Genomic DNA, 27,914 nt, shown 5'->3' on the forward strand with positions numbered 1-27,914 from the left:
CCCTACTATATACTAAGCCAGTCACTGACGTGGTAGGCCTACACCACATCAATGTTTGGCTTAGTATATAGTGATAGGGGTTGTAGTGCAGTATTGTCAGTGTCTGGCTCAATGTATAGTGATAGGCACGCATTGACGTCAATGTGTGCCTCAGTATATAATAGTTATGCTGTACCCCTGTCAATGTTTGCCTAACCATAGAAACTATGCAGTTTTAAAGTGTGTGTGGGGGGGTGCCACATACAGTATATGCCACAGGTGTCAAATACTCTCGGTACGCCCCTGCATCATGCGGCAGTCAGACCCAATGGCTGTGCCTCAGCTCTTTGTCCCACGTCTTAAAAGGGGTGGGATGAAGAGCTGAGGCACAGCCATTGTGCGGTGCGTGCACGCCGGCCGCTTTGATTTCATTAGGCGCCGGTGGAGTGACTGCCGCACGACAGCCACTTTCAATGTCGCTCGCTGCCGCTTTGGTGGCGCAATGGGCCAGTTGACTAGACTTGCCCCCCAGGCCTTGGGCTGCCAGCCCTCCCCTGCCTGAACCTGAGTTCCACAACTTCTACTTAAGACCTGCCCTTGATACACAATGCAGACACACATGGTTTCATATACATGCTGTATAGGAAACATCTGATGCAACGGATATTGCAAGAATAACCGGTAACCTTTCTGCTATTTTATTTAGCCCTGCAGACTTTACATCCTGGCTTGTGTTAAATATGTTCATGTACTCAGAGTGACTCATTTGATATGTCATTTCAGGAATCAATGTTCCTCTTAATACACTAATATAAGAATCATTCACAAACACACAAAGTCACCCAAATATTCCAAAGCAAAATATTCCCCCAAATGAATGCGTGACACGTACTTTCCAAAAAAAAAGCCTGTGTAAAAATAAAATAACTATCACTGAAACTGTATCAGTATCATATGTGTAAACTGTGGGGCCTGCCCTTTCCTTCTTTGTAAACTATTATTTCAAAATTATATCTTAAACATAAAAAATATGCGCATTTGGGTTGCCATGAATCCTGTATTTTACTCCTAGGCTGCTAAATATATAGCCACACACATTGGTGTAGAATAAACCTCATGTAAAAATATTTATGTCTGGGACTCAAAAAAGTACTAGCAATGCAACCAGTTGGTTAAACAAACCTTTAACGCTTTAACTAAAGGGGCGCTTATGTCTATCCTGTAAGGAATCGGTTAAGCAAACGTGTCCCTTTTTTTTAATCAGAGTAGCTTCCTGATTGCGCTGTTCTTAGTGTATTTTGTCACTTGTCTATGGTTTCAGTAAAGATTTTAGCAATATCCTATGCAATAGGGTGCCCACATCCGAAAATGGTGGCTGGCTACCAAATCTGCAGAGTGTTTCTCTTGTAAATACAACGGAGGGGAGTGTGGTTTCAAAAAAGTGATTTGGCCTAGCGATGTTGAGATGGCCCTGGCACTATAGGTCCATCGGCCCCCTGATGACGTAAGCAAGGCCAACAGCTGGTTATGCACACCTGCGCGCTACTTTTTTATGCTTACTGGAGAAACAGATCTGGTGAGTGGGTGGCGCTGTCGGGCTACTGGGCCACCGTGTATTCCCCAGTGTGCCAGATGTCTGGGCCTGGACACACTTGGCTAGTCCTGTGGTATATGATTTTGCTACACCAGAAATTACTAATGGGAACTATGTTTTGTTCGCACATAAAAAGGCTTATGAATGCATGGTTATGTTTCAGCTATCAAAGTTAATGAAAAATATTTTATTGTTTAGAATGTAAAATTACAACCTGCAATTTTAACAAAACTATGAGAAACTGGGAGTAGTGTTTTTTTTAAAAAATTTACTTTTCAAGATAAACAAGTATATTTTGTGATCCTGCACCCACACAGGGTACCAAACAGCACGGTCCTCTAGGGTATTAACGCCACATCTCAGTTAGGTAATCACCATCGATTTATTTCTAGTCCACGTATGCAGATATTTACGGGATTACATAGAACACAAATTTGCTACAAACAAAAGCCTAGCTCGTCTGAGCGCTTACTAACATATAACTCCCTCACTACTAAGGGTCTAAACTAAAACAAAACATAATCCCACCAACCTCTTTGATGGTCTCTTTTGTGCATAGCAAGCTCTGCTGCTTCCAAACAAACTCTCTCTCTCCCTCTGTCCAACAGGTCAGGTTATATTGCAGTCAGTGCAGCTAATTACCTGCAGCTGACCAGTGCATTGGAGTCAGCTTAAACTCCCGGCCTGGAACCCGTGTCAGTCCAGGTGCATGTAAACTGCGGGGTGGAGCACCAGCCTGCCCTATATGTCGTATAAAACCCTGCAAAATCGAGGGGGAATGTATACCCCTTCCACGACAACACCCCGCACCTTGTTACAATTTGTATTTAGTTACATGTTCGAAGAACTAAACGTTTGTGTTTTGAGAGAAAGTAATCCAGTGGTCACATTAACAATGACTGTCAAAATTACATACCCACTTTAGTATAATGTACACAATCCATGCACTAATAGGTACATGGAATTTTATATATAAACATCTGTCAGAACCATACAGCTTCTCAAAACTGCCAACCACAATTAAGCCACCCACCACTTAAGTGTTGAGAGAATGAAATGGAAAAGTAGGTAAGAGATAAAAAAAAATGTTTTAAATATACCAGTGTTATTTTAATAGTAGCACAAATTATAAAAAGGAAGCCAATTTATGGATTAGTGTTGCTCCTGTTAGGATTGGACTGGGCTATCAGTTGCTGAAAGCCAGAACAGTTGTTGAACCAAAAATTACAGAGGACTATTGATTAGAGATAGTAAAATAGTGCAGTTATCTCCGAGGATAGTTTACCTGCGGTGGCAGCCTGCTTTCTATAGGTTCAAAATGGACCTTACAACTACAGGAGATTCTGTACATGAGTAAGTGCTTCATACACAATATGAGTTTTTTAGGCAATGCCTGTCACTCCAGCTGTTGTTCAGGACACATAATACCAACCGAGAATGCTTGGTTTATTGTATGACAGCTGCAGTGGAAAAAAGGCGTCTATCACAATGAAGTCTTTATTCAAGGATCTTGTGACTGCTACTGCTTGGCATGCAGACTTCCTACATCTCAAATTCAAGAAATATCTCAAATTATAAACGCAGAGTGAAAAAAATGAGAGAGCAGCAAAGGAAATGGATTAAATCTGGGCCGGCCTTAGGGGTGTGCGACCTGTGCGGCCGCACAGGGCGCCATGGCAACAGGGGCGGCTGCCCTGTGCTGCTGCCCGGGACTTAAATTAAAACATCGGGTTTTTTTGTGTTTTTTAACTTTATTTAAATCCTCCATGTTAAATAAAGTTTATTTAACATGGAGGATATTAAATAAAGTTAAAACAACAAAAAAACCCCGATGCGTTAAGTCCCGGGCAGGGGCGCCGAGCGGTTGCTCATGAAGTTTTCAGCAACCGTAATGATGTCATATTCCAGCGCTCAGCATGAAACGCTGGCATCGCAACAGAGTCATGGAGAGTGAGGGGCGGCAGTGAGATGGGGCAGAGGGGGGGGAGGCAGTGAGAAGGGGCAGAGGTGGTAGATAGTGAGAAAGGGGAGTTTTGTGACAAGATTTTTTTCCTTTCCTTTTTTGGGATGGGGGGGGCCACAGGAGTAGTCCGCACAGGGCCGGCCAAAACACTTAAGGCCGGCTCTGGATTAAATACTCAGTTCACCCCTAATGAAATGAAGTTACTTATATCAGTCTTTTGGACATGATCTTTTTGGGGTATTCTGCAATTGTTTACACCACAGAGGAGTTTATTTACTAAAGTAGGAGATGTGAGTGGTATGTATCGCTACAGTAGCACAGCTAACCTGCAGAAATACAGTTAAGAAATCCTGTTTTTTCAATACTTTTCAGTTCTAGCTCTAGAAGTTAATTGATTGCTCTCAATAAAAAAACAAGATAGAGATCCATTTTATAGAAATAATTCTTCACTATTGGCCAGTGTACATCTGCGTTACATGACATGCTACCAAAGTTAATTTCACCGTATGAAATATATCTTTCGGACGGAAATTACTTAGTTATAGCTTTACATTGTTAAGCGTTTCCTTAGAACAAAGACCCCAATTTCAAAATAAATGAGCAAATTTCCTTGTGAAATACATCCTAGATCATTCCTTTAAAGGCATTAACTTCAAACTGACTAGATCAGTTGCTGCCGCCTAAAGTGTGCTGGGGATCCAAAACCTATAACTCTTTCGTGTCTTACTCTCAACAAATTTAGTCCATTAGATCTACATTATTAGACTTTGTTAAAGAAAGTTTCATACATTCTCATTTGAAAGCAAGACATACTATTTTGGTTACAACTTAAAATAACCCTGAGCCAAGAAGAGCACTACACCTATGTCCCTAGAAAGCCATTGTCTGCTCCCAGTGAATTATTTATAGAATTGAAAGCGCAAGCTGCCTAAGCGGCGCGCTAATTGTCCATTGCTGGACATTAGTTATTTAACAGGGGTCACTAAAAGGTCAGGAAAGTTAAGGCTAAAGTTTTGGCGCGCCAGGTTAGCTAAATCTAATTCTAGGTTGCTGGGCAGGTAGTTTAGTTAGCACAGCTGATTGGTTAATCAGCTGTGCTGCAGCACGAGCGTTTGCGGGTGCGTTCTGTGTGGCGGGAAAATAAGCACAGCTGATTGGTGCAATCAGCTGTGCTCGCGGCGTGAGACAATTTTAAAATAAATAAATAAGCTGCGCGAAGGGAGATTAAATTTACCTCAAGAGAAATCTTCAAGGAGCTGTTGCTGAGCGAGCGTCCCACCCCCCTCCCTTTTTTGTGTTTAAATGTAACGTATGTAATATGTTATATTGTCGTAGTTTTATAAGGGGTAAAGGTCGCCTCTGTGTTGAGGTGGACAGAGGCTTGGTGTTACACAATCTGGCTGAGAAAGGGGCGGATTGTAATTGGTGTATTATATATAAGAATTTATTTGGGTTTTACATTAAATGGTTTGTGTTGTTAATGCCTCTTATACCCACTTAAATAAAGCTACGGCCAATTTTACAATTCGGTGTCTGTGGTTTTTTTATTGATTTGTTATGGGTTAATATGTACATGCAATGGACATTGATACAAATGTAACCAAAAAGTTATTTATGTGTGTCAATGCCTTAAGCTTGGCCCAGGCAACTGTCAGCCACAACCCAAGACTTTCCTCGATCAGCGATTCAACCTCTCCCCAGCTGGCCCACTGACAGGGCTGGGTTAGCCAAGGCGCGCATGACACATTTTGTAGTTCAGTAACTTGATTTGCAGTACCCTGAGCTGCTCATAAACAGCTTAGCAGAGAGAAGCCGCTCTACAGCAGACATGTCTATTACCCGATTAATGCAGTGCAGAGCCATCTTATATCTCATAGTGTCCATCTGCTTTAAATGAATAGGGTGTGGCATCATTAAGATCTGTAGAGGATTCTGTCATAAACGTTATTTTGCAGAAAAAATAAAGACATGTGAAATAAGAATGTGGAAGAAGCAGTTACCCGCCGAAACCAAGTATAAAGAGGACCTTTTGGTTCCTCAGAAACTTCTATTTCACTAAACAGTCACATGTCAGAAATATTCCGAGGAATATTTCTGACATTTCTTTTTCACTAAACAGTCACATGTCAGTCTGCAGACCTGGGGAGGTAAATTATCACCCATATGATTAACAGTAGAGAAAAGAATAATTCTATTCACTAGTGTTTAAGAGCTCCCGTCATCCAATACTTTCTTACTTTGTATAACATACTATGTGGAGACTTCCTCAGACTATGTGTATTATTTATTAGCTTTTATTACGTATTGCATTCAGAAGTGGCCAGTCTTCTACTAGATACTAAACATATACATTCTCCAAGAAAAGAAGTAGAATGTGCAGCCATATGTAAATAAAACATAATTTTAAGTACTATAATTACTATTGCCATACCTGGAAACTCTCAGAGTTTGATCATGTGTCTCATGGCTTTTGCTCCAATCTCAGAGTAAAGGAGCAAAATCTCAGCGTCACACAGTTTGGAACTAACTCATTCATGCTCCACACTAGTCTGATATCGCCATAAGACTCCTGATTTGTGCGTTTGCTACCAGTATGTCATGGTTGATGTCAGGCCCGGACTGGGACAAAAAATAGGCCCGGGCATTTAAGCCTGAGCAGCCCATATTTATTTATTTATTTATTTATTTATTTATTTATTGTTAAAGCCCACCCTTCATGTACCATCTTTGCATTTAATCATTCACACAAATCATTAACACATTCATTAATGCAGTCTCACAAATCATTCAAGCAATTCATCCACACATGAATTCATTAATTGTCATACGCATTCACACAATTCATCCACACATTTATTCATTCATTCTCATATGCATTCACACTACCCCCTCTCATCATCTTATCTGCCCCTTCTCACTATGTTCCCCCTTTTCACTATGTAACCCCCTTCCCCACTTCTCAATATGTACCGCCTCTATCTATCCTCTCTCCCCCTTTCTCACTACCTAACCCCCCTCTGCCCCTTCTCACTGCAGCCCCTTCCCTCACCCTACTTACCTTGTTGCCAGAGCAAGCAGTAACTGCGACCGCGCCTGTGGCAGGGCAGGATTGACTTAGGGGCTGATGGAGCTGCAGCTCCAGGCTCCTACCTTAAAAAAGGGCCAAGTCAGGACCGGACTGACTGGGCCTATATGGTCGCATTAAGGCAGAGCCCCTTAAGCCCGCCGCAACTGCAACCGGGTCCGCCACTCTAAGGCAGAGCCGGCCTTAGGTGTTCTGGCGCCCTGTGCGGACTACTCCTCTGGTGCCCCCCATCCCAAAAAAAGGAAGGAATAAAAACTTGTAACAAAACTCCCCTTTCTCACTATCTATCCCCCTGTATCACTATCTACCACCTCTGCCTCTTCTCACTGTTATCATTATATACTGAGGCAGACATTGACGGTGGTACAGCATAATACTTATCACTATATACTGAGGCAGAAATTGACGGTGGTACAGCATAACACCTACCACTATATACTGAGGCAGACAATGACGGTGGTACAGCATAACACCTATCACGATATACTGAGGCACACATTGACAGTGGTACAGCGTAATCCCTATCACTATACATTGAGCCAGACATTGACAATAGTGCAGCATAACCCCAATCACTATATACTACGCCAAACATTGATGTGGTGTAGGCCTACCACTTCATTGTCTGGCTTAGTAGTAGGGATGCACCGAAACGAATTCTGGACTGAAACCGAAAATGCAGCATTTACCTGTCCGAAACCGAATGTGACCTCCCCACACCATAAAAAAAACACTTTTATTTAAAGTAACACACCAAAATAGGACAAAACAATTAAAAAACAATATTATATGTATATATATATATATATGATTGTTAACAGCAATCACATTCCTATCATGCCCAGGCATACTCAGATTCCAGGATGTACTCGCAGACATGATAGGAGTATGATTGCCCTATCTACCCCTTCTCACTCCCTTCTGCCCCTTCTCACTCCCTTCTCCCCTATCTACCCCCTTTCCCCCGTCTCACGCCCTTCTCCCTATCTACCCCCTCCTAACTATCTACCCTCTCCCTCTTTGAAGTTCACTTACCTTTCAGGAGTCCTGCGGTGAGGGTGCAAGGCCTCTGCCTCCCAGCTCTGCCACTGTATGGAACAGTATAGAGTGATGGGAGTTATGATGTACTTTTAGAGCATAATTAGATCATGAAAAAGACATTGGAAATGGTACAGCATAACACCCATCACTCTCACACACTTACCAATCCACACATATATACCAATCCACACGTATACCAATCCACACGTATATACCAATCCACACGTATATACCAATCCACACGTATATACCAATCCACACATACACCAATCCACACATATATACCAATCCACACATATATACCAATCCACACATATATACCAATCCACACATATATACTAATCCACTCTCACTGAATATTTTCCTACCTTTCCTCTTTTCTCCTTACAGCTCCTTTTCCTCCTCTTCGCTCCTCTTCTTCAGTTCTTCTGTCTTCTCTGTCTTCTTCCGGTTCAGAGGGCACGGACAGCGGTGGGCGCGGCTTCAGTGTTGTGCGCCGGGATCTGTCAACAAACCCCGGCGCACAGCAGCTGTTGCTGCGTGGATCACAAGGGAGCAGTATCGGAGGTCTTTAGCAGACCTCCGGCTCCCTTGAGTGATTTTAAGCCGAGTTGAACCCGGCTTAAAATCACTCAAGGGAACCGGAGGTCTGTTAAAGACCTCCGATACCGCTCCCTTGCGAGCCTGCTCCTCCAGCGGCGGACATTACTGTCCGTCTCTGGAGGGGTGCCGGGTGCCGCAAGTTGGCACCCCCTGATGAGCAGCACCCGGTGCGGACTGCCCCCCGCCCCCTAGAGTGTGACGCCCTGTGCGGTCGCACACCCCAAAGGCCGGTCCTGCTCTAAGGGGCAGGGAAGCCCCCACCAGGGCCGGCCTTAGGGGTCTGCGGCCGCACAGGGTTTAAATTAAAACATCGGGGTTTTTTTTCAACTTTATTTAACATCCTCCATGTTAAATAAAGTTAAAAAAAACTTTATTTAACATGGAGGATGTTAAATAAAGTTAAAAAAACCCCGATGTTTTAATTTAAACCCTGTGCGGCCGCAGACCCGTAAGGCCGGCCTTGGTTGGGACTTCCCGGCCTCTTAGAGTGGCGGACCCGGTCGCAGTTGCGGCGGGCTTAAGGGGCAGGTGCCCCTTATGCCCTGCGTTAATGCGGCCGTAGGTAGGGTAGGGGCCTGGAGCTGCAGCTCCATCAGCCCCTAAGTCAATGCGGCCCTGCCATGGCCCGGCCCACCGGGCAAACGCCCGGTGTGCCCGATGGCCAGTCCGGGCCTGGTTGATGTCCCTGTTTAAATGCATGTTGCTCAATTGCATCTTTCAATAATGAAAAGAGTTGAAAGAGCAAGCTGCCTAAGCAGCGCGCTAATTGTCCATTGCTGGGCATTAGTTATATAACAGGGGTCACTAAAAGGTCAGGAAAGTTAAGGCGGGCCAGGTTAGCTAAATCTAGTTCTAGGTTGCCGGGCAATATTGTTGTAGTTTTATAGGAGTAAAGGTCGCCTCTGTGTTGAGGTGGACAGAGGCTTGGCGTTACACAATCTGGCTGAGAAAGAGGCGTATTATAGGGGAATTAAATTTTATTGAAAATTTTTGAAACATGGATAAACACAATACATCAAGACAATAGGGGAAAGACACAATATAAAGGGTGGGGTGGTGAGGCAGACGACCCTGATTATAAGACGACCCCCCAAAATCTGAATATTAATTTATGAAAAAAAGAAAAAGCCTGAATATAAGACGACCCTATAGGAAAAAAGTTTTTCCAGTAACTGTTAATTCATGTAAACAATTGTTTGTTAACAAAAGCTACGATTGAGAAAAATATTTTGTTTTTATTTCCTTTTTTTTTTTTCAACCTGCCCCCCCCAGTTATGCACATCATCCCCCAGGCTTGCCACTCTGCCCCAGAAATGCCTTATACCCCATATATGCCACTCTGCCCCAGAAATGCCTTATACCCCATATATGCCTTTTAACCCTCTAAATGCCACCGTGCCCCATGATACACCTTTTAACTCTCTATATGCCACTGTGCCTTTGACCCCCTATGTGCCACTCTGCCTCCAGAAATGCCTTATACCCCTTTATGCCACTCTGGCATTTAGAGGGTTAAAAGGCATTTTATGGGGCAGAGTGGCATATAGGGAGGTATAGGGCATTTCAGGAGGCAGAGTGGCGTATAGACGGTTAAAAGGCGTTTCTGGAGGCAGACTGGCATTAAGGGGGTTAAAAGGCATTTCACAGAGCACTCTGCCTTCAGAAATGCCTTATGCCCCCCCATTTAACACTCCCTCCCTCCTCCAAACTTACCGGTGCTTCTGAGTCCCCCGGTGCTTAGTCCGGGCAGCGTGTAGAGCTCTACGCGAATCGCGTAGAGCTCTACACGCTGCCCAGACTAAGCACCGGGGACTCAGAAGCACCGGTAAGTTGGGAGGGGGGGAGGGCATACACAGGAGGATCCAGGTCCCCTGCATCGCTGCAGGGGATCTGGATCTTAGTCTCATAGTCAGAGCATTTGCTCTGGAAAAAACCTAATCTTATAATCGAGCAAATACGGTAATTCAAAATCTTAATAGCAGCGGCAATATTCTATCGCTGTACTTTTTACGCAAGTCCGAGTGGCGCACAGTTGAAAAGCAATGCGGAGTTAGGGCGAGGTCAGTCAGACCGCGTTTGCAAAGTGCCACCTGCCTCTGTGAGAGACCCACATTAAAACGAGAACAGGAACAGACCAACACGAACAAGAGGGGGGAGGGAGAAGGAAGGGCGAGGGAAGGAGGAAAAGCAAACATCGGAAGGGGAGAAGAGCAATAGCAAGAAGTAAGGGCATAAAGGCAGAAGGGAGGGAGAGACACCCAAACGCTCACTGAGCAATCACTGCCGGAGCAGGGAGGCCAAAACGGGAGAAGATTAGAAGGACAGCCAGCTAGCCCACACCGCAGTATATGACTCCATCCTGTCAGAAGCCAAATAAACCATCTCCTCTAAACCCTGTATCTCCTCCACACGGGTAACCCATTGGCGCAACGAGGGAACCTCCGACCGTTTCCAATAAAGTGGGATGAGACTGCGAGCCGCATTGAGAAGGTGGCGAAGGACCGAACGCTTCATCAGCCCCAAGGAGCGCTCTGAGTGAAGAAGGAGGCCAAAGCTCGGAGGAGGCCGGAGCGGCCCCCCCGACACCTCCTCCAGACAGCGAAATATCCCATTCCAGTAGGGCTGAAGTTGAGCAGTCCCACCAGATGTGTAGGTAAGTACCCCTCTCCACCCCACACCTCCAACAGGTCGGATCACTCCCCGGTATAAGTTTACTGATAGCAACCGGAGTCCTATATATATGTCCTAACGAGACATCAGTTTATAGGCGGTTTCTTGGAACCTCGACGCAATAGAGCATTTATGCGTCAAAACGCAGACCTTCTCCAACTCCTGGTCAGTAAGCACTGCTCCAAGCTCAGCCTCCCACTTCCCCATGAACGCTGGGGGAACCGAAGAGTCCACTTCCAGAAGAGTGCGGTAGATCGCAGAGATTCCAGCCAGCTGTTCGAACGGAGTAAGGGGCCTAGTAATATGATGTTTGCCCGGGAGAGAACATATCGCACCATTTGGGCGTAGTGAAAACGTTGTAACAGAGTGCCCTGGATTGTAGGGCTCACTCGGTCAAGAGGCACAGGGGCAACGCCATCCCAGATTGTCAAAACAGTGGCGCCAGGGGGCAATTCCAGCGATTGAAGATAACCGCCCTCCAGGTCCGGGACAAAGTCCGGGTTGCCAGCAAATGGAGTAAGCGGTGACGGAAAGGAGGAGAGAGCGCCGCTAACACATCTTCTCCGCCACACCCCCCAGGTCGCCTGCACAAAGGGGTTCAGGCTGAGAAAGAGCTGAAGCAACTTAGGGCGGAGCCCCAAGCAGCCCCCAAAGGGTATACGTGTATCAGATTGTTCCATCGCGACCCAAATCTTGGAGGCCGGGCGGAATCTCCATTCAAGAAAACGCAATAGGTGGGTGGCACGATAGTAGCCAAAGAAGTCGGGCAGGGAGAGACCCCCTCTATCTTTCGGGCGCGTTAGCAGCCTGTAGCTGAGTCTAGGATGACTGCCCTTCCAAACATACCGCGTCACCAGAGCGCGGAGGTCCGAGAAATTTTTTTTCGGGATGACAATCGGCAGGGTCTGAAAAAGATATAGGACTCTCGGGAGGAGGTTTATTTTGATCACGCTAACTCGCCCGTGCCAGGAGAAATGAGGGAAGTTCCATCGAGTAAGATCGGCACGTAACTGTTGGAAGAGTGGAGGAAAGTTCACCCTCTAGATAGACGTAAGATCCCTGGGGAGTTGCACTCCTAAGTACTTAATGTGGTCCGGGCACCATCTGTAGGGAAATGAGGCGCGCACCGCGCATAACTCAGCCGCCGACAATGACACATCCAGAACCTCAGACTTGTCGGCGTTAATCTTAAAATGAGGGACCCATAGGTCCGCAGCGCAGCATGTATGTGGGGAAAGGAAACAACAGGCTGGGAGATCGCGAACAGCAAGTCGTCCACGTACGCAGAGACCTTGTGTTCGCGGCCGGAGCAGGTCAGTCCGTATATGCTAGGATTTTTCCTGATTGCCTCCAAGAAGGGTTCAAGGGAGACAGCGAAAAGAAGCGGAGACAGGGGGCAGCCCTGCCCCATCCCATTGTGAATGGGGAAAGAGGCCGTGAGGGCCCCATTCAGGCGTAGACACGGGGATGAGAGTGAGCCAGGTGAATCGTGTTAAGAGCTCGATATGTCCCATCGTGTCCCTCCCTCCCTCCCCACCATGAATCCCGACTGATCAGGATGGATCAAGGAGCCCAGTACCCCCTGCAGCTTAGTGGCCAGCACTTTAGCAAAGATTTTCAAATCGGAGTTCAAAAGCGAGATGGGCCTATAACTCTGGCAGAGCAGCGGATCTTTACCCTCTTTCGGCAGGACAGTGATTGTGGCCATCAGAGAGTGGGGGTGCAAGAGCTCCCCCAGCCGCAGGGCGTTAAGGAGCTTAGTGAAGGGAGCCCCCAACTGGAAAGGGGCGGATTATATTTGGTGTATTATATATAAGAATTTGGTTGTTATTACATTAAATGGTTTGAGTTGTTGATGCCTCATATACCCACTAAAATAAAGCTACGGCCAATTTTATCCAATTTACAATACTGTGTCTGTGGTTTTTATTGATTTGTTATGGGTTAATATGTACATGCAATGGACAAAGGTTTCCATGAGAACCAGTATTAGAGTAATTTGGTTAACACGTTTGATGAATCTTTACATAGAATCTCCATAATGGACCATTAAAGGGTTAATATTTTGAAGCGTCTCAGGGTCTGTTCATTTAGAAAGTTCCAAGCTATGGTTGATGCACAGCTCTGTGGTATATATTAAGTGTCTTGTTCTTAACAATAATGTGTGACGGCTGCTTCTTTGGTTTCTGGGGTTTACAGTCATGTCTCTTTATGAGCAATCAACGCATTTCAAGTGTGCGGATTCAGAATAGGAGCTAATTTGTTAACTCGAACGCACTTGTTTCCTTCTATACCACTATGTCTCAACATGGGTTCATGTAATTCTTGATTTTGTGAGATTATTAATGAGACTTAATGAGAATACATTGATGTTAGAATATTCTTTGTCTTGAATATCTAAGCTTCTCCAGTGATCAAACAGCAATCAAGACCACAGCTTCTATGTCTTATTAATAAGGTTTATTCGATAACAAATTATCAATTCATACAATACCAATGCTGGAACAAATGTTGATAAAAGGTACTGTAGGCTAAGTATCTTGGTGAGATGAAGATGAGAGCGTGGAAAGAGACTTTGTCTTTGTAGTCATGCCAATTTATACCCCTTTACATTTGGTTAGGGTATACGTAAAGGAATCCTATTGGAACAGTAATAGGATACACCGGCATTCCACAGAAGACCCTCTAAACTACGTCACTTAATTGATACCATATGTTCCTAGCACTCAAGTTGCATTCAGGCCTAGAATGTGCAGAACAAAATAAAAGTATAAAAATGATTTCTTACAATTGATCATTTTGTATTCTGCCCTAGTTTAATAGTGCTATATAGTATATCTGGGGGGCAGAGTAGCAAGCCGTGGGGCAGATTGGCAAATAAAAGGAAATAAAAACATAATATTAAATAAATTAAAAATATTATTGAAAAAAAAAAATATGAAAAAATATTCACAAACTATTTACTAGTAAACCTTTTTCCCTATAGTGTAGTCTTATATTCAGGCTCTCTTTTTTCCTAGGTTAATAAATATTCACAGTTTGGGGGGTCATGTTATATTAGAGCAAATACGATACTTTGTATTAGCTATTATTAGCTATATTTGACTTCCTCAGACTATGTGTACTACTGATTTCTTCTGATTTATTAGCTTTTACTATTTATTGCTTTCAAAAGTGGCCAGTCTTCTACTAGATACTAAACATATGCATACTCAAAATCAGAAGGGTTAGAAACAAAATCTAAAACTTAAGCAGATGAATATTACCGTACTTCCTAACACATGTAGTTGATTGTGCAAGTCATAAGATAATCTTGTGCCTTTTGCTGAGTGAGTCTCAGCTTCATGGAAAGTAAAAGTTAAAAAGTTAAGATTTTTATTTTCTTTAAATACTGTTTGATTATATTTCAGGATTTATTTCCTCTCGCATTTAGTGCAGCATTTCCTTGTTAAACATATAACGAATTATATTCTGTGACAAATCGTAAGACTATGGTGGTGTCTGATATAACTACACAGTGGTTTAGGGTAGGAAGGACACACAGATGCTTTTTTTTTTTTTTGCAGACTCCTTAGTAGTTCTTCCTTCAGCAGCTTGTCTATGTACACATGGGAAACCTTTAAAGTGCATTAAAAATAACAGTCAAATACTGCTAAAAATTTACTGCTGGAAGGCGTAAAGAAGAAAAGGGGGGGTCACTTTCATTTTTTCTAACAAACTTAAAATTGATCTTATCTATGAGGAAGCAGATCCTAATGGACGCTTCTTGATATTGATAGTTAAAATTAATGACATTATGTACACACTAGTTAACGTTGATGCTCCAAATAGGATTTCTGTCTGTTTCTTTGATACACTTATTACTAAAATTGAGCTTCAGCTGGGTACTCTTACTTAGGCGGGGATTTTAACTCTGTTCAGGAACCCAAGATAGATCCTAGCCATCCTAAATACCTTCCTAATAAACGCACAAACTCACAAAGAAACACTCTGACTGCTGGCGTACTATTCATCCACTAGAGAGATTATACATTCTTTTTAAATATGCACCAAACCTATTCGCGAATAGATTTTTTCCTGACAAAAGCAAATTCCCTGAAAATGGTGAAGGACTCTTCTTAGAGCTTACTAATAACCCTGATTAAAACATAAGAAATAAATGGAGACTAAATGAATCCTTATTGAGAAAGACTTCAATTTTACAAGAATTGTCACAGGAGGCCTAGCAATTTTGTCAGGTAAGTGACAATGGTGATGTATCAGACCCTATTCTTTGGTGCGCATTTAAGGCATACACGAGAGGAGTATTGATAAAAACAGGAGAGGGGCTCTACACCGATAGAACAAATAGAGGAAGTAGATATCCGGAATGGCGAATTATATTTTCTGTTTTGGGCTGATATATTTCGATTGAATTTTGAATCCCATAATCCATGACACACTTAAAACGCTGCTTAAACTTAAACAAAAAACGGGGACGAACAGATCTCTTATGCCCTTTACTCCTATTGAGGCTATCCGCTACTCCATCAGGGACATAGACCTGACCAGATGCGGTATCTCCTGTATTGGAAATTTGCTACATCAAGACACTATCATGCCTTTTCCCCAGCGCTGCGAATCCTTCTCACTACCAACATTTGAATTATTCTTTTAATTGAGGATTAAGAACTTTATTAACCAAGTAGGAATCCCGAACTATAACATTGGCTGACAAGAAAAAAAAAAAAAACCCAAACAAATCTCAAGTTCTACCATACTCTTATTATCTCTGCAAAAAGACGAGAAAGATCAACCGATCCTGAAGTGGGAAAGAGATCTAGGTATTGACTTTTCTTTGGCACAATGGCGTCAGGCCTTTGTATCCACAAAAAAATATGTTCATTCAATAACAGAGATCTACATTAAGATAGTTTACAGATGGTATTTAGTTCCAACTAGACTTAACAAAATAAGTAGCACACACTCAAATAGTTGTTGGTGCTACCTCGCCCACATAGGCACATTTGCCCACATATGGTGGGAGTGCCCACAATTACTAAACTTAAAAAATAATATCCTGCAATTACTTGGATCGCTTTTCCACTTCCAGGATCAACTAGAGCCACAGATGTTTCTGTTCTATCTAGGATTTGAGAAATTCCGTCCAAACCACAGAATTCTAATTATGCATATCTTTATGGCTGTGAAGATATGTATAGCCATACACTGGAGACAAGCAGGTCTATTTAACTGGGAATAAGTTGTTAATCAATCCTACTTAATGGAAAGAGGTTATTCCCTCAAAATTAATAAACTTGACAAATTTGATATTTGGCTACCCTGAATCAGAGAACGACAGAAATCTTACCTGAGGTCCAATTTACTTCTTTTGCTTTGTCTGTTTTTTTATTTATTTTAAACAATCTCCCTGGGATGGTTTTCTTATCATATCATGACTTAATTTATGAACAATAGCTTGCTCTGATATTATCTCTCCCCCACTCCCACGTGTGATTATTTGATGAATGATCTAGGTTTTGTGACTGGCACTTGTTTGCCACATTTACAGTTTTTACTGTAACTTATTCCTTTTTCCTTCTTATTCGGTGGGGCCTGAAGATCTGCAAACACTCCAAATTTATAATAATAATAATAATAATAATAATAAACAAATCTTGAACTTTTAATCATGGAATTGCTTTGAATCTGAACAAAACTTTCATATTTATAGTCAAGAGTAATTAAGAATATTCTATGTTTGTAATATGGAATTGACAATGGAACGGCTTAAATAAAAATAAATACTGCTAAGAAAGGACAACAATTTAGATTAAGGTGATAGAACAGCATATGTAACAATGGGTTGAAAGAAGTTAAACTAAAAGCTTTGACAGCATCAGGCTTGTCCACGTCCATGAATTGTTCCATTAGTTCAGCACTCTCCGTGCAAGCCTCTACTCCTTATCCAGTGAGCAGTGACTTTCTTAGAAATAGAATGGTTCAAGGGCAGCAACATGAAAACAGTCCAAATCCAGTGCAAACTTGTTGAAAGGGGTGTCACATATAAAACAAAACTAAAAGTGTGGCAAACACCCACAGACCAGTAGGAAGCCTGGGGGTTCCCCTATTCTCCATCACCAGAAAAAATCTGGACACCAATCTCTGAGTTTCTTGTTCCTGTTCTATGCACTGGTACTCTCCAAAATGTGTGACCTTGTCAAACAGCAGAGCACAAACACCATTATGTGGGGTACAGCCACTTATTTCAAAGTCTCCATATCTCCAGCTATATGTGGCATGCTTCGAAACGGCTGGGCAGGTCAAAAAGTAACGAGTATCATTATAGCCCTCAGAAAAAGGAGTCTGAGACAATACTTGGCTTCCTGGAGAATGAGAAAAGAAAGGTGTTATTCTCATTTTGTGTGTGTGTGTGTGTGTGTATTAGCACATAGCCATAAGACATATGCATGTGTAATATATATATATGTGTTAGCATGAGTGTGTACGTGCAGTATGTTACCATGCCTGTGTATGTGTAAGTATGCACACTCTTAGTGTGCGGTTTAGCATGAGTGAATTAGTTTATTTTAGAATGTGTGTTAGCGTGTGTATAGCATGAGTATGTCTGTGTGTAACTACATGTGCTAAAGTGCGAGTTAGTGTAAGTGTGTGTAGTAGCACGAGGATGTATGTGTAAGTACAAGCCTATTGTAAAGGTTGGTGGAGGAAGGAGAATGGTCTAGGGCTGTTTTTCAGGGTTTTGGCTAGGCCCCTTACTTCCAGTGAGGGATAATGTTAATGCTACAGTATACAAAGACACTTTAGAAAATTGTATGCTCATATAGATGGCCAGGTGTCCATATATTTCTGATCTTATATAAATATAAACGCACAGATTTGTTCATAAATTGGCTACATAGGCTGCTGTTCGATTTTTTAAAGATACATTAATTGGATTGAATACTCACGTTGCTGGATGCAGTTCACATGAGCTCCATGTGTGATATTCTGCAAACTCCTAAGGAGACAAGAGATGTGCAAACAATGGTTTGTTGTTGACCTCTGGGCTGTAACACAATCAGCAGAGCCAGGGCAGAGGCATGATATTAACACAATGGCATTTCAATATCACTATGAACTGAAATGTGGAGTCGCTGTCTGGCTATGCATTTGTATCAATTTGATATTTTTTAATAACTATGTGGCAATTTTGCTTTTTTGTCTTCTATTATATTTTAAGGTTCAACTGGACATTTCAGTGGTGGACTAAATATTTTCTCCTTTGCGATTAGTCCACATGTTCTCACACAATCAATATATTGTTGCTAATACTTTTGTCATTAAAACAAGATACAATACATTATTATTTTGTGTTTGTTTTGTTCTTGCTATTGTAGTACAAGAGTGCTAGGACAATTTGGGGTTGTTATGTTTATAGATCATGTTGAAGGGAAATTGTTTTTTGTTTTCCCTTCCATACTTTGGAATGCAGGAGTCATTTAATTTAGTATTTTCATATCAACCCAAATGAACAAAGCAGCCAAGTGTTCAGTATCTGAGGGCCTCGGTTTGTAGGAAACTTTTTGACTACTGAAATTTGAAAGTGTGAAATTTTACCACATTTGGGTTGCTGAGAGCAAAATCTATAGTGTGAAAATGAACACTCACATTAAAACTGAAACCACCCTTCCTTATAAATAATTAGCAATGTAACTTAGAATTCACTAATAAAAGCAAACAGGTAGGGTGTTTGTGCTTTATATGTTAAAGCTGGTCAAACAGAGGTAATAAAGCCACATATACTCAAATATTAGCATCATGATATTTTTATCCATGAATTGTAAAGCTCTCTGGCCCTCCAAGCCAATAGATAACACTTTCAAGCTGCCTATTCAGCTGGATTATGTTGGCAAGCATATAATGGTTAAGACAATCATACATTGGATCCGTTTGATAGACACAACTAGTGTTCTAGTTGTGTTGGTCAGTACTCAAGCACTCAAGTCACATAAGCACTTTACCAGGAAAAGAAAAAACAGAAAAGAAAAACACAAACCAAGAAAAACTTAACACTGGGACCAATAAGTCACAGCCAAAAAGCTGTATGCGGCCCACTAGACCTGTTCTGGCAGCACTGTTATCTAAAGTACAATATGTATTATACTGCCTATACAGAAAAAAAATTCTGTACCGAAACAAAAAGAAGTCATAATGCAAATAGTATATGATGCTCTCTACTCCCTTTGCCTGAGACACACCCGAATGTAAATCTAATGTTGCCTAAAAACCTACCTATAAATAACTTTTTTGCAAGAGCTAGATACTCTAGAATTCTAAAGATTCCAGACATAAGATAGGAAGTGGAGGCGTCCTAAAACCTATTTGACATTTCATTTTTTGTTTGTCTCTACATTATACCACATCACTCCAGATAGGTAGTAAACATTTTCCCAGCCTCTAGCTAATGGGGAAGATGATTAAATATGCATTAAATAAATGCCGAGCCCAACCACGGTTCCTGTGCTACCAGTAAACAACACTGTCAACCTTGTTACTTTCCCCGTTTATCTACTTTTACTTTCATATATACATAAAAAACGCGCAGCATTAATTCCACTTCGTGCTCATTCATCCTGTGTTTCTTCGTAATTGATTGACCCCATTTGACCTTGAACCTTTACAATGAATCCTTTATCGTCCTCAAATTTACATCCGACGAGGCCTGTTTTTCTATTCCGTTTGTCCCTGGTACATATAAAATAAGTGTTTATCTAATCTCAGTTGACTGTAGTTTTTTAGGCCTATTTTGGTAGCACGCTGGACAATGGACAGTCCAGAAGGGGTTTTGTAAAGTGGAAACACAATGTACGAAAGAAAGGAACAAAATTTACTAGTGCATAGGTGAAAGCACAAACTGTTGGAAAAGTAGACTTAATGAATGCTACATATACTTTGTGGGTTTTTTTGTTTTCTTTCAGCCATTTGTAATGTAATCATTTTGGGGATACTCACTTAAAAGTGGATAGGACGCATTTTGACCCATGTACTCTCTTTCCATTAACAAGAAAGGATTTTTTGGCATTTAAATCTTCTTGTCTTGTAAACAGATGATATTTATTTAGTAGACAAACTCTAAATAAATATATAAATGTATATTTTAACATGTTTTTAGTCTGGCTACTCTCAGTAGAAACTGTGAACTCTCTCCATTTGGCAGTAAGATCAAGAGGAGTAAACAACTTATTTTGATGTTAACTTGAAACAAATCTAATTATGGGGTTAGTGTCCTTTAAAAGCTGCTATTGTTGAAAAGAAACATTAAATGATAATCATCATAATTATCAAGCTATGCTGACTCACGGAAGGATGACCAATTCTCTTATATGAAGTCAGCTGTGCCATTTCCTTTGCTTTGTTGCAAGGAATTATAGAAACACTGAGTATTTTGTTTTTGTTAAAAGTACAAATATCTGAAGTTTTTGTTGTATATCTACCACAATGCTGAACAGCTTCAGTCAGCATGAATTTCAATTCAATATCCTCAGTGGCCATTCATGAGGTTGTAGTTTAAGAACAAACCATCCCTTTTGATTATTAGATTGTATTTTGCGGAGGATAAACATTTCTTGATTCAGTGATATGTTTAAAAGGCATAGCTGGGTGAAATGACTCACCTTTTGTTTCTCAGGACAGACGTACAGTTCCCATTTTCCCAGCCACAATAGGGATCCCTCGCGCGGATACAGCTCTCGCAGTCTTGGCTGTACGCTGTACAGTCATCCACGAGTAGCCTAACCACTTGTATGGCAGTGCCCACATAAAGCACATGCTGGAGACAAAGATAATACTTATGCATCACAAACTCATGGAATGTCCTTCAGAAAAAACAGTCTACTGTGTTGTTACTAGTGTGACTAAGTGGTTACTAAAATACAATAAAAACATACTGAATGTTGGCCTGGAGAGCATCGTATACTATTTGGATTACGAGGCGTCTTTTGTTTTGGTACAGAATATTTTTCTGTATGGGCACCTTACAGTTTACATATTACACTTTAGATAACCACTGCCAGAACAGGTATAATGGGCCGCATACAGCATTTTGGTTGTGACTTGAATAAATTGGTCCAGTGTTTTATGTTTTTATTTGCCTTTTTTCTTTTCCTGGTAAGGTGCTTATGTGACTCGTATTGTAAATCTACCGAGTACTGTTCCAATAGCACCAACATTCAGTATGTGGCTTCTTGATAATAGGTTAAACAACTAAAAAAATCTGACTTGAGTAATAATGCATTGCTATACAGCTACAAGTTAAGAGAGAATGTTTGAACTCAAGTACATCCCCAGCCATTACATATACACATTTGTACACATTGCATTTCTTCAATTTAACATTCAATAAGAATAATCAAAAAAGCACAACTGTCTTAGTTTAATAATAGATTGATGTAAACAAATTCAAATCTTCATCTTTATTTGTTGGAAGTGTAAAAGTTGAGGAAGGAAAATGTGGTTAAGATATGTGCAGGGGAGCTAATGCGTGATATTTGGAGGGGGTGGTGTAACGTAAAGGAAGTGGTACAGTCATTCATGGAGGAAATAAGATCGCAAGCTGTGGTGGAGGTAGTCACGGGACCAGGGGTGTTAACTGCCATGCCCCCCCCCCCCCCCCACAACTTTAACTTCTGTCTGCCCCTTACTTTTGTTGGCTCCAGCTCAAGGTAAAGAATTTTTTCTGACTCCGAGAATAGACGAATCTCTTGTATATTCATGGCTCCGTCACCCAACTCTACAATCTTGTGTACAGTCCCATTATCTGGAGAAAGACAAACGGTAGTGTCATATTCTATTTGTTCCTGCTCTTATTGTAGTTTCAAATACATTCATTGGCTCTGGATAAGCTGAAAAAACTGGGGAAAATGTGAGATAAGGATACCAAAAAAGAGTTGTGTACCAAGAAAGCAAAGACATGGCATGCATTGTACATAAGTCTTTTTACTATTGTAAGCTGAGCTTTGTACTACATTAATGTAGCTGCCATAAGGCTAGCATTAATATAGAGGAAAATCAAAGGTTACGAGCATAAAAAGCACGCAAAGGGTTATGTTTAGAGAAGGTCACACGGTTATTATTGCTCTCCGTGTCCTGGTGATTTGTCAGTTTGTGTTACCTGTAGCCAGAAAGATAACCCTGTTGGTCTCCCCGTCTCCTGTTGTTATTTCATCCACCACAAATCTTGTGTAGTGACTTAGGGTCTGGAAAACTACATCCCTTCCCTTTGGTTCCACCCAATCTGTCAGCTCAGGGTGTTTGGAAACCTCTGTAAATGTGTCCTCTGGAGTGTGTCCTCCAGATGGAAGGCACTAAAAGAAGAAGGAATAATGAGAAAAAACACCAGGTTCATGCAGTGGAAGATTGTGTTGGAAAAGAGAAGGAAAATATTACTGGAAACAGAACAGATCATAAGGAGAAAATGAGAAGTAAACTGGGGAAGGAACAATAGAAAGGGAGACCCTACGGATAAATAGGTGGAATGTCATAGCTCTAGGTAAAACTTAGAGAGGTAACAGATATACAGAGAAATCTAAACATTATGTAGATTTAAAATGCGATTTTGATAAAAATATGCAATTGTGGCACTGTATAGGGAATAAAGTATAATCTCTCCATTTACTAGTTAATTGGCTAGTAAAAGTTTGTAAAGAAAGAATTTAGTAGGGCAAATAAATAAGTGGGGAATCTTACCGTCCCTGGGCGTACGCGCAGGTTGTTCTTCTCAGATTCAAACAAAGTGGAAGTGCTGAAGACATTCTCAATGTCCAACAGACTGTATAAACAGACTGCACTATGATTCCTACGAAGAAGAGAAAGGCTCTCATGTAAGGGCACGCAAAAGGTATATTTAGGAGGTTTTACAGGACCCTGGGGTTTTCCTAGGGCATATTAAGGCTCCAAAAACGGAACTTCTCTGGCATTTTTACAGTAGTTTATAGGAATGGGATGAAAGATCGCTTGTAACGCAGTTGTCAATTTGTTATTGTTATCCTACATAAATTAAGGAACAGACTATTTGTGCCAATGTATTTTCAGATATTTAAATGTCAAACATTCTGATTTCGTTGTTTTCTTTACAAATCACAGGAGGGTTCACTTTTTAACAGGAGATATTTAACCTGACTACATTTTTGTTAATAATAGAAAGGTAGGGATACATTTTGTTAATAGAGTTCCCAGGTGACTCCTGGGAGACTCAATCCTTTGTGTAAAGCAACTGGAGATGCATAACAGCAACACTTGGCTTAATTGCATTATTTTTTATGGAAGCAGATACATGACTAGTTAACAATTTTTAAAAAATTATTATAAATACTTCATAGTTGACGGCAATGAGGGAAATCTCATGGGGCGATCTGTTTTAGGGGGACTGCCAACACCCTGGATGTGCCACACTAGGCCTGGGTGCAGAATAATCTCTGTATATAGCTGTCCGCTCGAGTTATTTTGCAACTGTCTACTTTTTTTTTTTAAAAAGTACTAATTTGCCTTCTCTTTCTAAAGTAACATTTTTATTTCCAGGCCCACAAATGCCTAATCGATACTGCTAAGTATCGGGACGCTAAAGTACCATTTGATTTTCTTCTAATGATGGCTTTTGGCAAACTTGAATTAATATTTGTATAATTAAGGAAACTCACCATGCATTAGTAAACAAGCCATATATCAGATTTCCTGTCCTGCTCTTAAGCAGAAAAACATCCTGGAGGACAGGAAAATACTGTCCCTTCTGGATAGACCCGCATACAAGTCGTGATTTCAGTGCAGTACTAAACATATTGTAACTATTGGTGTTCTGTGCACCTTGTTCCCCCTGATCAAGAGAGAGAGTGGCGGAAAAAGAAGGAATGAATAAAATGTGAGGAGCAAAACGAGAGAGACTGCATTAACAATACATATCTATAAAAAAAAAATCTGAGAAAATGTTTAATCCATTTTATTGGGCTATTTAGACCTCAAGCAAGGAAGCATCATTTTACTGTAAGGGCAGTATAGATGAGGACACACTACCTATCCTCAACCTCCTTTGAGATTGAAAGCTTGCAAGAACAGGGTACTTATGTCCTCATTCTTAAAATGTGTTAACCTGATGGTCAAATTATATTGTCAATATTAATTAATATTAATGTTACCTTTCACTGTTTCCTATTGTAATGGTACTACAAAATCTGATGGCACTCTGTAAATACATGTAATGCACCTTCACTTTTCTGTATATTTTTTACTGAATTATTCCTATAAAACACCATAATGTCAACTATTTTCTTAATCAGTTTCTTCCCAGCCCATATTAGTGTTGTCATTTGATGTTTCCTTCACCTTACATATGTGAGCCACCATGGACAGGCTTTTCTCTGAAGTGCGAGTTTGAACGTTGTCCTCTCTGAAGAAGAGTAAAATTTTATCTTGGTCTTTGTCTTCTTTCTCCACCACCATGGACTTCACAAAATGAGGGTCTAGGAAGGGGTAGAAAAGAGATTGATGTGTAATATTTCAGTAGGCAGGAATACATGGTATGGGAGGTAGTGCTGATGGAATAAAAATGATAAAATACTACAACTGGTGTACATTGTCTCATTTTATTACTCAAAACTTTGCAGTAACATGGATGCCTAGCTAGATATTGAGGGATGGAAGCACTAGGTTCTCCCTTACCTTAGCATTCAGGAAGGGGTACCATAGGCTATAAACTGGACATGAACAGCACTATGCCTTCTCCTCTTTTTCCTCATTTATTGGTCCTAATTATTCTCCAAGTGCTTTCCATTTCACCAAGATTACAATTCCTTCCACCTCAGTTTTCACTCCCCTATTTGCCATTTTTTGATACTATTCGCTACCCATTCTTTGTCCCACATTCCCTGTCAGACATTAGGGCCTTGCTCTCATCGTTAACTTACTTCTCATAAAATAATCTCCTGTGTATAATAACGGTCTACTCCCATAAATCTTGTGAAATCTGGGTTTCTTGGCGAACCCATTGTTTGTCTGCCGGATGACTGTGGAATATGTTTCATTTCCTGAAAGAAACAAACAATTTGGTGGTTTGGCCTCATGTTCATGCTTATCTTTACAGAAAAACACCCTAATGAACATTTGCAATTGTGTTACACAGAGCAAAAGCAGAAGTTATGGTGAGATATCTGTAAGAATCAACAAGGGGAGTTATCGGAAACAGGAAGTTCTACTTACCGAGAGCTTCTTTTCCCTGTCAATCCCTGGTGACACTAAGGATAGACTCCTTCTCCGTACCTGACAGGGCAGGACTTAAACTTTAAAAGGGCCCTCCCCTCCTACTAACACCAGTAAATACCAAAGACCACACAGGCAAAGCAATCTGATGCAACAAAATTTATTGAAAGGAAGGGAGGGAACAAAAAACGTGTCACCAGGGATTGACAGGGAAAAGAAGCACTCGGTAAGTAGAACTTCCTGTTTCCCTGCCATCCCAGGTAACACTAAGGATAGATTTACCAAAGCAGAAGGGTGGGCAAACTAAGGAGACAAAACAGCCTCAATGACCTTCCGACCGAAAAGAGTCCTCCTGAGCCATCCGGTCGAGACGGTAATGCTGCACAAAAGCGTGGAGAGTCCGCCAAGTAGCCGCCTTGCAGATCTGGTCGGGCGAAAGACAACATCTCTCGGCCCAGGAAGTGGAGACTGCGGGCACAGATCCCCACAGGAGCAGGTTGACCGGCTGCAGAATATGCCAAGTTGATGGCCGCAACAATCCACTTAGCGATGGAAGACTTGGAGATGCCGACACCCCTGTTGGGCCCTGAAGAGGCCACGAACAAACGAGAGGACTTACGCAGGGGTAGAGTCCGTTCCAAATAGATGGTGAGGCATCTCTTCAGATCCAGAGTGTGAAGAACTTCTTCTTCAGCTGAGCCAGGAGCAGGGAAAAAAGGTAGGCAACACGATCTCCTGGTTCTTGTGGAAAGCCGACTGAACCTTGGGTGCGAACGCTGGCAGTAGAGAGAGAACCACCTTATCCGGGAAAAAACAGAGAAACGGTTCCTTCATAGACAAAGCCTGGAGTTCACAAATCCGGCGAGCGGAAGTAATGGCTACTAAGAAGGCCGTCTTCAGTGATAATAAATACAGAGAAACCGACTGAAGAGGCTCAAAAGGAGGTAATGTGAGTCTACGAAGGACGAGATTCAAGTCCCACGGAACCATCCTGGTGACAGAACGAGGACGCATCCTGACGATGGCCTTGGCAAAATGTCTAATCACAGGCAGAGATGTAAGCTCGAACCCGAGGAGAGCACTGATGGCAGAAATATGCACCCGGATCGTAGAAGGCTGAAGTCCACAGTCGAATCCTTCCTGGAAGAAGTCCAGAATTGAGGCAGAGGAACAGGAAGTCGGCAAAATCCCCCTGGAACAACACCAACTGTGAAATCGCTTCCAGATCTTAATGTATCGTAGAGAGGTAACCTTCTTTCTACTCTGCAGAAGAGTCTCAGCCACAGGGAAAGAAAAACCTTGCACTCTCAGCAGTTCGCGTTCAATCTCCATGCCGTCAGGTGGAACACGGCAGGGTTTGGGTGTAGGAACGGACCCTGATGCAGAAGGTCTTTCCAAGCTGGGAGCCTCAGAGGGGGAGAGAGACCTAGAGCGATCAAGTCGGAATACCAGACTCGCTTCGGCCAGTCTGGTGCTATCAGGATCACGGAGGCGTGGTCCTTCTTGATCTTCTGTAGGACCCTGGAGATTAGAGGAAACGGAGGGAAAACGTATGCGAGACGGAAATTCCATTCCTGTAAGAAGGCATCTATTGCCAAGGGATGATCCTGAGGCATGAGGGAAAAGAAGACAGGAATCTGAGCATTGTCTCTGGATGCCATCAGGTCGATCTCGGGCAAGCCCCACCGTTGGACGATTAGATCAAAGGCTACCGGATGCAGAGCCCACTCGCCGCTCAGCACAGGAGTTCTGCTCAGGAAATCTGCTTGAGAATTCCAAGTTCCTCTGAGGTGGACGGCGGACAGAGTCATGTGATGGGACTCTGCCCAAAAGGAAATCCTGAGCGATATACGGAGAAGTCGAGGACTTCTTGTGCCCCCTGTCTGTTGACATAGGCTACCACTGCCTGATTGCCGGAACGAAGCAAAATGTCCTTGCCGGCGAGCAGATGTTCCCAGTGACGCAGAGCTTTTTCTACTGCAAGTAACTCCAGACAGTTCGAGGGAAGAAGTTTCGTAGCTGGGGACCAGAGACCTTGCACAAACAGGTCTTGATACGTAGCTCCCCATCCCTTGATGCTGGCGTCGGTGGTGAGAAGTACCTTGGAGACAAGAAACCATCTTCTCCCTGCGGCAAGGACATTCTGTTGGAGCCACCAGGAGAGGGAAGCTCTGACCTGCGGAGGAAGACAGACACGCCTGTCCAGAGCCAATGGGTTGTCTTCCAGATGGTTGAGGACAAATCCTTGAAGTACTCTCATGTGGGCCAGAGCCCAGGGCACTGCATACTTCGCGGAGACCATCTTGCCCAGCAGGGACATACATAACCGTAAGGAGCTGCGGTGCGCAGAGCGAATCCTCCGTATTAGGAATCGAATCCCCTCGATCCTGGCAGTCGGAAGGAAAGTTTTCCCGGAACAGGAATCCAGGCGAAGACCCAGGAACACTAGTTGTTGAGAGGGAACGGTGCAGGATTTGTCCCAGTTCAGAATCCAGCCGAGATCTTGTAATGTGTCGACCACCGCGGAAAGGTGAACCCGAAGAATCTGCGCCAACTGGGCACGGATAAGCCAATCATCCAAATAAGGAATCACTGAGATTCCCTGAACTTGGAGATGGGCCGCCACGACTGCCAAAAGTTTCGTGAAGACTCTTGGGGCCGCCGACAATCCGAACGGAAGGGCTTGAAACTGAAAATGCTGGACAGTTGAACCCCGAGGAATCGCCACTCTCAGGAAACGATGAGATGGA

The sequence above is a fragment of the Sceloporus occidentalis genome, unplaced genomic scaffold (assembly GCF_023333645.1).
Source record: "Sceloporus occidentalis isolate IW3139 unplaced genomic scaffold, rSceOcc1.0.p SCAF_37, whole genome shotgun sequence".
Taxonomy (NCBI): Eukaryota; Metazoa; Chordata; class Lepidosauria; order Squamata; family Phrynosomatidae; genus Sceloporus; species Sceloporus occidentalis.